General features: G+C 48.9%; 1 long non-coding RNA gene across 1 annotated transcript; it reads right to left on the bottom strand.

Moving 5' to 3' along the window:
• Nucleotides 1-1984: 1984 nt before the first annotated feature.
• Nucleotides 1985-4158, bottom strand: LOC148673772 (uncharacterized). The gene is made up of 2 exons (XR_015936104.1): nt 3364-4158; nt 1985-2976 (listed from the first exon to the last, which is right to left on the bottom strand). It is a non-coding gene; the product is annotated as an uncharacterized LOC148673772 (long non-coding RNA).
• Nucleotides 4159-13022: the final 8864 nt, after the last annotated feature.

Here is a 13022-nt window from a genome sequence, read left to right as displayed (position 1 = left end):
TCAGCAGTACTGCCTTAGGAGCAGCACTGCTGTGAATCCATGACAAACTCAAGACATATGATTTTAAGACACAGTGAAACACGAAACAGAGGACGAAAGTAGAGTAGAGTAGTGGAAACTATTGTGCATGCAAGCACATCTGAAACAAAGAACAAGGGCCACTTTACACAAAGGGTGGTGGGAGTATGGAACTGATACACCCTGGCTTCTTTTAAGAAACCGCTGGATGAGATTTAAAAACAAAACACCAAACAGGACAGATGGGCTGAATGACTTCTACTCGTTTATAATGTTTCTTAGGTTGTTAATAATAAATTCCTTCCACTTATATACTCTACTCTACTCAGAGAGCTTTACAGGTAATAAGGACTTTCCTCCATCAATGTGAAGCCCCACCTGGATGATGCGACAGCAGCCATAGTGCGCCAGTACACTCACCACACATCAGCTCTCAGTGGGGAGGAGAGCAGAGTGATGAAGCCAGTTCAGAGATGGGGATTATTAGGAGGCTGTGATTGGTAAAGGCCAGGGGGAAATTTTGCCAGGACGCCATGGTAACACCCCTCCTCTTTTCGAGAGACACCCTGGGATTTTTAATGACCACAGAGAGTCAGGACCTGTTTTACATCTCATCCGAAAGACGGCATCTTTTTACAGTATAGTGTCCCCATCACTATACTGGAGCATTAGGATTCACACAGACCGCAGGGTGAGCGCCCCCTGCTAGCCCCACTAACACCTCTTCCAGCAGCAAACTTAGTTTTTCCCCAGTAGGTACTGACCAGACTCACACCTGCTGAGCTCCAGTGGGCTGCCAGTTGTGAGCTACAGGGTGATATGGCTGCTGCATATTATTTTTTGCATAAAAAAAGGAAACAAGAATTTTTCATTTAAGAATGAGATCCTGAAGAAATGTAGGTCAAATGACGAGTTTCGGATGCACACAAACTGAGCTCATTAAAAAAAATGGAATGCCATCAGCCAACCAGCTTCCAGATCTAGTGGGCATTATTTGGCAAAACTGGTAGGTGGAACCACATCTTTCTAAACCACAGAACAGCAACAGCAAAGACACAGCTGGTCCACAGATCCAGACACTCAGTGCTGTTCTCCTGAGAGAACTCCTTCACTCCCGTTGCTCCAGGGCAACACCCAGCTGTGTCAAAGGGCACACATGTAAGTCACTTTGGACAAAAGTCTCAACCAAATAAGTTAAGAACTAGAAGTGTCATTTTTCTCTACTAAATACTGCATGGTAGGAACTATTTGCCTTTGCAGAACGTTAGTGCACAGAATATCATAAGTTCCAGAGAAACAAAAGTTGTTATATATTTTTAAAAAGAACAAGAAAATAGACTAATCATTACCCCCATAGAAATACAGCCCCATTGGGGAAGGCTTTGCTGAGTGGTAGATGGCCTGGGGTTTTGTCTGCTGTCATGGGAGCTGAATCCCGTGGAGTGTACAGTTAGAGACCCTATGCGAGATGGTGCGATCCAGAAGTGACTGGAGGAGGACATCCGGGAAGACACAGCAGGATCAGGGCGGGTAGAAACACAGGGGGGTGATGACGACGGTGATCTGGTGCTTGGGGGCAACACAGGCAAACGAGTCCAAAAGGAAGTCCAAAGGGGGAAATCAGGGTGCAGTCCAAGGTCCAGGTGCCGGGAGATCCATCCGAGACGAACACAGGGAACAGGGAGCTAGGAATACGAAGAGTTAAAACCCTGACGGGACAAGGAGCTCCGAGCCCCGGACTCAGTAGGTCAGGACGTCTGGGAAGAAGTCCTTGCCCTCGGACTGCTCCTGACTTCAGACGTCTTTCAAAGCTGAGCCCAGAACTACGGAGACGCCGGGCTTAAACAGGGAAAAGGGGATAAGACACAGCTGGGACAAATAAAACTGTGAGCACAACGAAAAAGGTAGGAGGGCTGACGACCGTGACATCTGCATGTCTTCAATCAGCAACCCAAGACATTCCCACTCGCCTGCTCTACAGCTGGCCATCCTGAAACACATCCCTTATCCCTCATTGTCCCCCCCGAGTTAGTAATCATCATGGGATCCCTGAAGAGACAACAGCCGCTCCCTCAAACACCTATCATGAAGAAGACCTGCCCTCACCAGTCCTCACTGGTCTGAAGAAACATCTCTGCTGCCTCGATGAAGTACGCTGGGCGAGATGTCCAGACAACATCTCGCCCTTTGCGCTGCAAAGGAGCAATGAGCACAGATGAGTTTCTTATGAAGCGCAGGCCGAGCGAGACTGGGACCCAGCCTTTGTTGCTGCAGAATGACGTGTTTAGTCAGGTAACGAGAGGCTAAAGAAAGCCAAACACAACGGCACCCATGGGGAAGACACAGACCCTTCACCAGCGCCTGGCACCTCTCTTGCTTCAAGTTCGTGGTTTGTAAAGGATGCAGTACAAAGGGATACTGCCTCCCATCGGAACTCTAAAGGAATAGAAAGGAGGTTCATTTTTTATCTCAGGTTTTAGGGCTTGCGGCACGCTGAGGATGAAGATATTCAGAGCTTAAGAACATAAGAAGCTTACAAACGAGAGGAAGCCATTAAGTCTATCAGGTTTACTTGGTGGTTAGTAGCTAATTGGTCTGCGGATCTCATTCGGCTGTTTCTTGAAAGGAGCCAGAGCAGCAGTTTTAATTAAAAGCATGAGCGGGTTCCACACTCACACGCCCCTTTGCGTAAAGAGGTGCCCCCCCTTCTCGGTCTTAAAGGCACTGGCACTCGTGCCCTCAGGCGCGGCTTTGAGGACTTTAAAATATTTGCACCAAGTCCCCTCGCCATCTGCTGTTCATGACTCGGGAGGTTTGAGAGAGATGTGAAAGGAGGACAGGAGATCTGTAGCCCTCAGACCCTGAAAGTACCGCTCGCCAGATCCCTCCGACTCAATGGCCGCTGTGCTTTTTCATCAGTGAAGCCGCACGTGTGGTCTACAAAGCACAGAGCTCCATCTGCTGGTGAAACACAATTAGTACTTCTGATGATGGGTCCTTCTGCAGTTTAGTACTTCACATTACAGTCGCTATTTCGAGGCTGGATTTCTGTGATCTCATATCCTTTGTTGTTTTTGTAGCGTTTATTTTTAAAATTTTGGAACAACACTTTTGAATGATATTGTAACGCAACGGGGTTCAGGTGGGCGCCCTTGCCGCAGTAGGTCGGCCCCGCACCGTCGGGGGCTCGAACCCGGGACTCCCGCGTCACTCAACAGGGACCCAGCCCGGTGAGCTAAAGAGAGCTCTGGTAAGCCGGCTCTTACACAATACCTGTCGGCCATATGTGTTACAATATATATTGTAGTTACAATATACAAAACAGCAGTCCGTTGTTGTATTCACCTCAGACTCCAGTCAGGCTCAAGATCAGGGGTGTGTTCTTGCAGTGTCGGGGTCCTGGGTTCAACTCCAGACCTGGGGTGCAGTCTACATGGAGTTTGCATGTTCCCTCTATGTTCACGTGGGTTTCTTCCTACAAACATACCGGTAGGTAAAATGGCTTCTGAGGAAACTGGCCCTGGTGTGGGTGTGTGTGTTGAGCTGCGGTGGACTGGCGTCCCGTCCCGTCCGGGGTTAACCCTGCCTTGTGCCCTTTCCGTGCCGAGATCTGTTCCGGCTCCCCTGCGAGCCTGTATTGGATAAATCGGGGAGAAAGAGGCCGTACGGATGGGTGGTTCAGAGAACAATTCACCGGCCCTGTTGGAGAGGGCCGTCGGTCAAAACGCTGCGTGCGTGCTTTTACAAACTCCTTTAAAAACCGTGCTCCGGAACGCGAACCGGCTTGCAAAAACGGTAGACCTGCTTGCCCGAGCTCTCGGTCGCTGGCGGGCTCAGTCCGCGCAGCCGACACACCGAGGGCCGGTCGCAGGGCTGGTGACGTCGCTGATGTACGCGCCTCGGTGCCGCTGCGCCTCATTACACGTGGAATCTTAAAAAACAAACAGGCAGGTATCTTGTCGTGATGGCAACCACGATAGCTTGAACTTTCTCAGACTTGGCGGAGCTTCGGAACCAGCAGATGTACAGTATCAACCCCTCTAGCGCAAAGGGCACCACAGGTGTGCTTGACAAAACACCTGTTGCATTTCCTGTAGTGGTACCGCGTTTTTTTTTAACTGTTGCTGTAGTTTGTTTTTTCCCATACAATATGTGCTATCTCTGCTCTGTGTTTATAAAGCATTGATTGTGATGTGATGTACATTACTCATCTGTTGGTATTGACTTGCTGTGCTATCCACACGCATTATTTTAGAACGTAATAAAGAATACGTGTTACAAGAATGAATAAGCAAGCGGCGCACAGAAATCCGTGGAAGATCTGCATCATCCTTGCATCAGTTTCGGTCTATGGCGCACAAGGCCGAAGTCAGAAATAAGACGTCGCCAGCAGAGGGAGCCAGCACTCCGCCTGAACTCCGGCGCCGCTCTCCCGCGGTCCGGAGGGAACAGACTGACGCAACAGCCCTGAAATTACTCGGAAACCGGGTATCGAAGGGGCTCGGCAAGGAAAAGCGTCTGAAGCCATATTTTATTTTTGGAAACGTCTGCCTGGATAAAGATGGGTTCAGAGCAGGGAGTCTCGTCAGCGGACGAGTTGTGAAGGAGCAAATGGAGTTTAATTCCGTGCTGAAAGGTGCAAAGGAAAAAAAAAACAAGTCAGGCGCCTCCTCAGCTTTGTGAAGAGTAACAGGGGTGCCCAATTCTGATCCCAGAGGCCCACATTCCTGCGCGTTCCTTAAACCCAACCCCCCCGTTATCGCCCTCAAGTGGAATATTTGCAATCTTTTTCTACTCAGACGTTTGCAGAAGTCTGGGGTTTTCTGTTCCTTCTGAAACACAGAGACCAGTAGTTAAAAAAAGAGTCGATTTCCGCCTGGAATGATGTCCCCTCAAACATGTTGTAATATCTCTGGAAATAGAAGCCTGGTTTATGGCTTACATTCAAGCTAAGAGCTAAAAGCAGTCACACAGTTTAATTTTAAGGGGCGGTGTGGTGGCTCTGTGGATAAGGATCTGCACTTGTCGCTGGAAGTTTGCCGGTTCGTATCTCGCGGCCAACAGAGAAATCCTACTCCATTGAGCCCCTGAGCAAGACCCTTAACCCTAACTGCTCCAGGGAAGTTGTATAAATGGCTGATCCTTCACTCTGACCCCCAGCTTCTCTCCCTGTCTGTGTGTCTATGTCTCATGGAGAGCAAGCTGGGGTATGCGAAAAGACAAATTCCTAATACAAGAAATTGTATAGGGCTAATAAAGTCATCTCATCTCTTAAGTCAGTGGAGAGGGTTCAGTTGTGTACTCTAAGTGAGAGCTGGGTTAGGACACAAGCCAGGAAGTGTGGGGATCCCCGGAACTAGGACTGGAGTCCCCTGGGTTAGGAGAATGTGAATGGGTGGGGGCAGGTGAACGAGAGACAGAAGTGATGGATTTTGCTCTGGTAGGAGGAAGGAAGACATTAATCGAGCACTGAGAGCTGGGGGAAAGTGTGAGCCGGGTTTAATAAAGGTAATTCTGATATGTCTTCTGGTGCCACTGCTGGAGCAGGGCAGACTGTGGGCTTGGAGACCTCCTCTGGCACATGCTTGAAGAGTTCATCCAGCCTTCTTCCTGTTGCACTGGGGGAAAATGGCTGGGAACTTCCTCTCACAGATGACTATCTAAAGCAGTTGTGAATGTTTCAGGTCAGGTTCCAGTTTGGTCTGGACTCTTGCTGTGAATACCTCCCCGATACAGATTAATCAGATCACCAAGGACTGGGACCTTCTGCAGACATTAAACACAAGATTGACAGTGGCTGAAAAGAGGCACAGAACTGTTGTTACGTTAATGGGTATCATTAGTTTTAGAGTTTGTTAGGAGCAGATTTGTTGAAAGAGTGTAGAGGATTTAGGAGTTATACAATTATTAAAGTTATTAATTTTTCATGCTTAAATTCACAGAATAAGCATCCATTAATATAGAGAATTTACTGTATATTGTAGCGGTCAGCCCTGTTCCCTTAAGATGTGTCAGACCTGCAGGCTCCAGGGGTTTATTGCCCTTAATAATTAACAGGTACAAAGGCACTGAGGGAGGAAACTCAATAGAGCTGCAGCCCAGTATGTGATCTTCTGTCACAGCCTGAGGAACAGAGAGTCAGCATCTCAAATAAAGCCAACACTCATGTTCCTAAGTCCCCAGTGTGTTTTTTACTGTCGTTCTTCTGCTAATCACCTGCTTTTGCAACACTATAATTCATTGACCATGCCAATGAGCCCATCGAACTGGAGTTTAAAAATGTGGGAGTGCACACCAGTGTAATGAGTTGTGCATGTAGAACAGATGTGATGTGTAATGCTTTTGTGATGTATGTAGATGTGCATAAGCAATGTGTGACCCTAAACATTTCCCCATGGGGCCAACAAAGTGTGTCTTACAGCATCTGCTAGCAGCTCATGAGGTAGAGAGATGATTTCCCACCCCCAGTTGGACAGGGAGCTTGGGGGAAAGAAAGGGGGGAGAGATCGAAGAACAGTCCTGGCTGTCTATCACTTGGGTGCAACGCTATACTGTCTTTTGGCATTGGTTTCCCTGTAGACTGTGTGCGCATTACAGTGGGAATATGCCTTACGGTCATGCTGAGCACTCTTTGATGCTCTTGTTTTGTCATTCTCACTCCTTTGGGTCAACCAGGGAATCAAGTGCTTATCCAGAAATGCCAGGAGTTTTAAGAAGGAAATGCAGTAGCACGTGACTGCTGTGGCATCGTTTCGGCCCTTGTATAAAGAGGGGAGTGGGACATCTTAGGAACTTTTCATGCCCTGGGGTGTCAGCTGATGCTGGACGCGCTCCTGCTTTCCTTCTACCCCCTCTCTGTGACCAGGGATTTATTGCCCCTGTTAATTGTGTGGGGCAATAAATCCCTGTGAGTGAGCTTGCAACCCCTGCTGTCCTGCCTCTTCCTGCTCCAGTCTGCTGACGCGCTATAAGGGAAAGGCTCAGTGATTCATCTGCTCTATGATGGAACCAGAGAAGCAGGCTCACAGAGAGTAATGATGAGGATTTCAGTCTTAATGGATACAAGGCATTTCAGAGCCAGGATGGTAGAAGTTGTAGCACAATAGATCAAAAAGAGAATTCCTATCAATATATGGATCTGACTGAGCAGCAACACTCATGTTGCATGGTGAGATAGGTATGCTAAAAACCACAAAATTCTAATATCAATCATAATGCATAGTATTACACGAAGTCACAAATGCATGCAGAAAAGAAGAAGTTGTTATCGTGAGAGACTTCGCTTTTCTGCACTTAGATTGGGAAAAACCCTCAGACACAAAGAAGTTGAAACAGGCTAAAAACTGTTCCCTTAGTCAGTCTGTCAGAATACCCTGTGGAGGCAACGCCTGTATAATTTTAGCCTGGATCTATCCAGGCAAGATAGAGGCAATCAGAGCTGAGAGATCCTTTAGGCAATTATGATCAGAATATGCTGTGGCTTTGAAGTCCAAAGCAGACATTTAAAATTTCAGGAATTCAAAAGTGGAAGGCAGGGTGGGGTAGACTTACAGTTAGGAGAGAATGAATGGAACAGTTTGAAAAGATTCTGCTAGAAGCGAGGAACAGATTCATTCTAAAAGCAAATCACATTCTAGAAAACAGTGGTCCCAATGGATTCTTCGATTAAGACAAATCTAAGGAGAAACATAAAATTGGAAGAAAAGCAAGAAATCACAAGGAAAGAAAAGATTTCTGTATCATAAAGGCTGGGAGACTGTATGCCATTTCACAGCTGAAGGTAAAATGCAAGTGTTCAAACAAAAGCCAAAGAACAGTTAAAGACGAAAGGGTCTCAGGGGTATGGGTAAACCATTAGAAGAGCAGGTGGTTACAAATTAAGAAAACATCTCAGTTTGAGAAAAAGTTCTGTATTAAGTAATATCAGGGTGGGAGAGACAGAAATGTGACAAATACAAGAAGCCCTTGAGGTAAATATCCAGCACTCGATGGTATTCTACACATGGTACTCAAGGACATGAGGAAGGTAATAACAGACCTGGGGAAGTTCTAAAGTAGTATACAGTAGGAGTAAAAATGATCTGTCTAGCTTGCTAGAGTTCTTTCAGCAAGCAACATCGGGAATGGATGCAAACAGCACATGATAAGGTGTATTGTCAGAAGCCTTTGAATAAAGTCTCCTGACAGCGGTCGGCGTGTCTTTGCACTGAGAGCTGGATTAAAGCAGTGAAGCAAGTTTCTCACCCCTGCCTCAACTCCCATGTAAAGGGACTGTTGGCACAGAATAGCTGTGGATAGAGAAGCACAGCTCTTCAGAGTTTGTACTGACGGTCTAGATTCCGGTACAGGTGGCAAGAGGACAAGTTTGCAGATGGCACCATACTAGGAGGATTAGCAAACACTGCAGAAGCAGCAGAGGAGATTCGAAAAGATTTACAGCAGATTTCAGGACTCGGCCAACCCCTGGCAGATACCGTTTCTGTACGAGACGCAGACGGGAGCTTAAGACAAAAGAAAAGCGTTCAGAATCATCTCAGGGGCTCAGGGGCGCGCTGTTGCGATGTTGTACTGCAGGACGCGGGCCAACAAGAGCCGAGAGGGGAGGTCTAGAGGACGCGAATTGTAGACACTGTGAGATGTACGTGTGAAGGTTCCAGCCATCGGACATGTGAGGTTCTGAGAGCACATGTTGGCGCAGTGCTCGGATTCCTCAGTGCCGTCTCTCCCCTGATGAGCAAGTCGTTCGTGACCTCCGTGTGGGGCAGACGGGCAGTTTCCCAGTGCGGAGGAAGAACAGTGGCCCGTGCCATCGTCAGGTGTTGCGTGCTTGTATCAGCGTATTCAAACCTCGTTTTCAAGCATCGTTTTCCCTGGCACAGAGGCCATGCTACGGGCTCCATTCCATTCAAGTGCGTTCTTGCACTGGGCTGTGGTGCCTTGTTTTCCCTGAACCGGTGTTACTTCAGTGTGTTACATTCCGTCAGCGACCTCACTGCTCCTTTCTGCTCCAGTGGGTGAGTGAGGGCTGGCAGTGCTGGCAGGTGGCTTACGTAACGCCATTAGCGGCCCAATAATTCCGGGGGGCCCTCATCGATGTTTCCTCCCTGCGCGGGGAGAGAGCGGCAGAGCCCGTCGCCCCGGGCCGCCGGCGGCGCTCGTCGATTCCCGGACTCGGACCCGGGCCGCTGCGTGTTAACGTGTTAACACTGAAAACCACCCCAACCGAGGGAGCAGCCGGCTCGGAATGCCAACCGCATGGGGACAAGCGGAGGGTAATTCCACCGGGGAAACCTGAAATGTTCTAGTACCGCCACGTTTTTTTTTTTTTAAAGGGGCTCCGCGGCCGAAACCTCGTTTTTCTTCCCGACTGTACTGTCACGGTGTCGGTGTCGAAACAATACTGTGAAGTGCCATACTTTAACCCCCGACATTAACAGAGCCCATAACATTGTGAACGTCAACGCCCTCAGCTAAAGCTTTGAAGAGCTTTAACGCCCATGTGCTGTCGTGTGTGGCTGCTGTGCACTGTTTCATGACCTGGAGCTCACTTCTGAGCACTTTCTAAATGCGCGCACTCTCTCCCAGCGGTCAGAATATTTGTCATAAGTAGAACAGCTGACTTCGGAGGGGCATGAATCTGTTGCATTTGTATTGACATGAGATTTTAAGCAGCTTGTATCAGAACGTACAATGCCGCGGTATATCAACAGTTTATCACGGCATTCCCTGTAAGCACATTTAAGTGATTTTGCTATAAAACGCCGGCTGGTGGATTCGACAGGAGACCCCCACCTGCACAGTCGTGCTCTTGGCGCTTTGCCGTTTGATGTGGAAAGCGCGAGGCGGTGGAGTGAGCCCACTGGGCGGCCGCTCATTTCATTCCGAAATCGGCGCTGTGGCTCATCGATTATTCCAGTCCCAGGGCGCTCAGGGGGCGGAGCGGCCCGGGCTGGTCCAGGCCAGCAATCGGTACCTGAAACTCCGAACTCCGGGGCAGATCGACAGGGCCTGGAGAGGGGTGACTGCAAATGCATTTATTTCTGCCTTGGTTCATTTGTTTTCCCCTCTACTATCGGTCTTCAAATTAACACTGGTTCCATTAATAGCTCAAGCTAAAGTAAAAGCAGAAACAAGAAAACGCAGAGGGAAAATAGCATTACTGTTACAAATCCCTGGGGGGGAAAAAAGACATTTTATGCAATACCATAGTGCTAACCCCATGGAGAGCGGAGCCCAGGTCATGGTCATGCTTGTCTGTCACGGACACGCCGCCTTTCCCAGGCGGATGCGCGTCTCCGCAGGTGCGAGCTGCGCGCTCCCGGCCTCCCTTCCGCACTCCTGGCAGCGCGAGCGCGTGGCAGCGCTGACCCCATTCACAAAACCCAGCAGACAGACTCGGCTGTCTTTTATTCATGGCTTCCGACAGGAATAGCTCCCTCTCTCTCCCTCTCTACCTCTTTGTTGATGTTATGAATGAAAATCATGGGCAGCTTCAGAGTGCTGTGTTTTCTCCGCGTTGTTGTTTTAGGCGGTGATTAAAAGAACATCGCACATAACGCAAACAGGCAAGAGCACGCGGAGCCAAGACGGTTCAGGAGGCTGTGGCTCTTTGTGTTTATTTCTGTCTCTCCGTGCGACCCAGGCACTGGACCCCTGCCCACACCGGCGCTGGGGTGAGCGTGGCAGTGTTTGAAGTCCCTCCAGGGACCAGACAGAATCGAGCAATAGTTAACAGGCAACAGCAGGTCCTGTTACAATCTGTGTGCAGCTTCCCACAGCAGTCCTGAGAATTTCCCTGGAGAACATGAAACCAGACCATTCTCAATCCTTCCAGGTGCAGTTCCTTGCTTGCCTTATGCGCTGTGCCATGTTTTACACCTGGTGGGGTGGGCGCACTGGAAGTCTGGGCCAGGAGCAGAGGAGGCGCTGATCTGCCCCAGAAGCTGCCCTTCTCTGAGGATCGGTCCAGCTTGGCCAGTTTCCACAGGTGTGTTGTGGTTTTGAAAACCCCACAAGGATACACCACGCTCTGTGAAACGCCGCCTGAGAAGCTCAGTGTCCTGTCTCACCTTGCGAGCGTCATCTTTGCTTTTAATCTGTTTAGAGTTTGAGCTGTCGATCTGCAGCTCCCAGACGGGCGGCCTGCCTCTTCTGCTGTCCGTGGGACTGTGAGTTGATGTGTGGAGCGGAGTCCGTCTTGCGTTGCCCTGTGTGTTTTGGGGTCCGCCCGGAACAAAGGGATAGGGACTTTTTAAGACTCTTCCAGTCTGCTCCACTGCCGAGAGGAGGACAGACCTCTCTCAGGGAGGAAGAGACGGATCGACATGGCTGCGGTTTATAGCGCTCTGTCATGTGGCACCGAGCTGATGATTCATTCGGTTTATTTCCTCTTGAAGAGCATTCGTCAGTTTTCTAGCCTCTTTATCCAATGAGGGGTCACGGGGGAGCCTGAGCCTGTCCCAGCATGCAACGGGCGCAAGGCAGGATACGCCCTAGACGGGACGCCAGTTCATTGCAGAGCACGCACAGACACAGACGTGCACACATTCACACTCACACCAGGGCTAACTAGAAGTCCCAGAAGACAATTCACCGGCCAGTTTGCCTTTGGAGTGTGGGAGGAAACCCTCATAAAACTCAGGGGGAACATGCAAACTCCACGCAGACAGCAACCCAGGCACGGAATTGAACCCAGGGCCCCCACACTCTGAGGCAGTAATGCTAACCGCTGTTCTACCCCTTTGAAGAGCAGGTTTCCTGTTTTCAGTAAGTGCGCCGATTGCCACAAAGATCTGAAACTCGTTTTATTTCGGCCGTGGAGTCTTTTCAGCGTCGGCGATGAGAAGAAGACACCAGAGAGTGGGAGCAGCGTGCTGGGAAACAGAAGCCCTGTTCCATTAGACGTCACGGAAAAGGGAGGGCGAGTGAGATGGAGCAACAGGAGATTAGACAGGATGAGGAAAGTATGGAAAAGCTGATAGATAAAACAGGACATATGGCTCTCCTGCATTCAGCCTGAACTCATGTGCATTGTTCCCCATTTATATTCATATTGCTCTCCCCTTGACATCAATTAGGCATGAGGACGCGTTTGCTTAAGTGCAGCAGTGTTAAATAAACATGAACCAGAGCAACAGAGCCTCTCAGCTGCTATATCGAACAGCTGTGCCAGACAGTGCCATTCTCTGCTTCCCTGGGACTAGTGGAGACCAGCAGGTTGGCACTAGAGGCTTGGATTCTTGAGGGAGAGTGCCTCCTACTGGTCCACATACTCCACGTCATGCACGGATGGTCACAAGATCCCCCCTTGAAAATCTCCTGGCTCAGATTGTAAATGAGCTCTTAATTATTTCATTGCAGTGATCATAATAATAACGCTAAAGCCTGGTTTCTGAATCAGGGCCTGTGCAAAGCACACGCCCTAATGGCACTTCTACAGTTTGCATCAAGACGTTTCTCCTGTTCTCTGTATAAAATACACCTCCACCTGTAGTTTATGCTAGTGTCCATGCTAGGCATATTAAAGAGTAAAGCATTTTTAATATAACATCCATTAATTCTGAGTGTATCTCTTTATTAGCTATATACTGTATCCTGGTATTTTGTTTGCCTTCTTTAAGGCTTCCTCACGTTGTCTGTAGGATGTAAGTGCCGCGTCCACATGAACGTTTTTGGACCTTTTTCTGTCTGGTCTGGTAATGAAGCATTGTCTGATTCCTAGGACCAGCTCTACCTAGGAATCAGAAGAATCTTTTCAACGCATTGAATTCTTTTCTGAATCCTACCTACTGATCACACCTTTAAATAAAACACTACAGAGCCCAGACAGACCCCCCCCCCAGGGGGAGCTGCAATGTGTGCACATCGGCCTCCTCCAGCAGAGTCTGCATCAGGCGTCACGTAATGTAATGCTTGTTCAGTTGCTGGTAGCTTAATGATCCCAGAATCCTATCATGCTGTTTCTTAAACAATTCTAGAATGACAGGGACATGCAAAGACATTCT

Source organism: Lepisosteus platostomus, chromosome 4, assembly GCF_059453375.1.
Source record: "Lepisosteus platostomus isolate fLepPlt1 chromosome 4, fLepPlt1.hap1, whole genome shotgun sequence".
NCBI classification, from domain to species: domain Eukaryota; kingdom Metazoa; phylum Chordata; class Actinopteri; order Semionotiformes; family Lepisosteidae; genus Lepisosteus; species Lepisosteus platostomus.
This window is presented reverse-complemented; position numbering and strand designations above follow the sequence as displayed.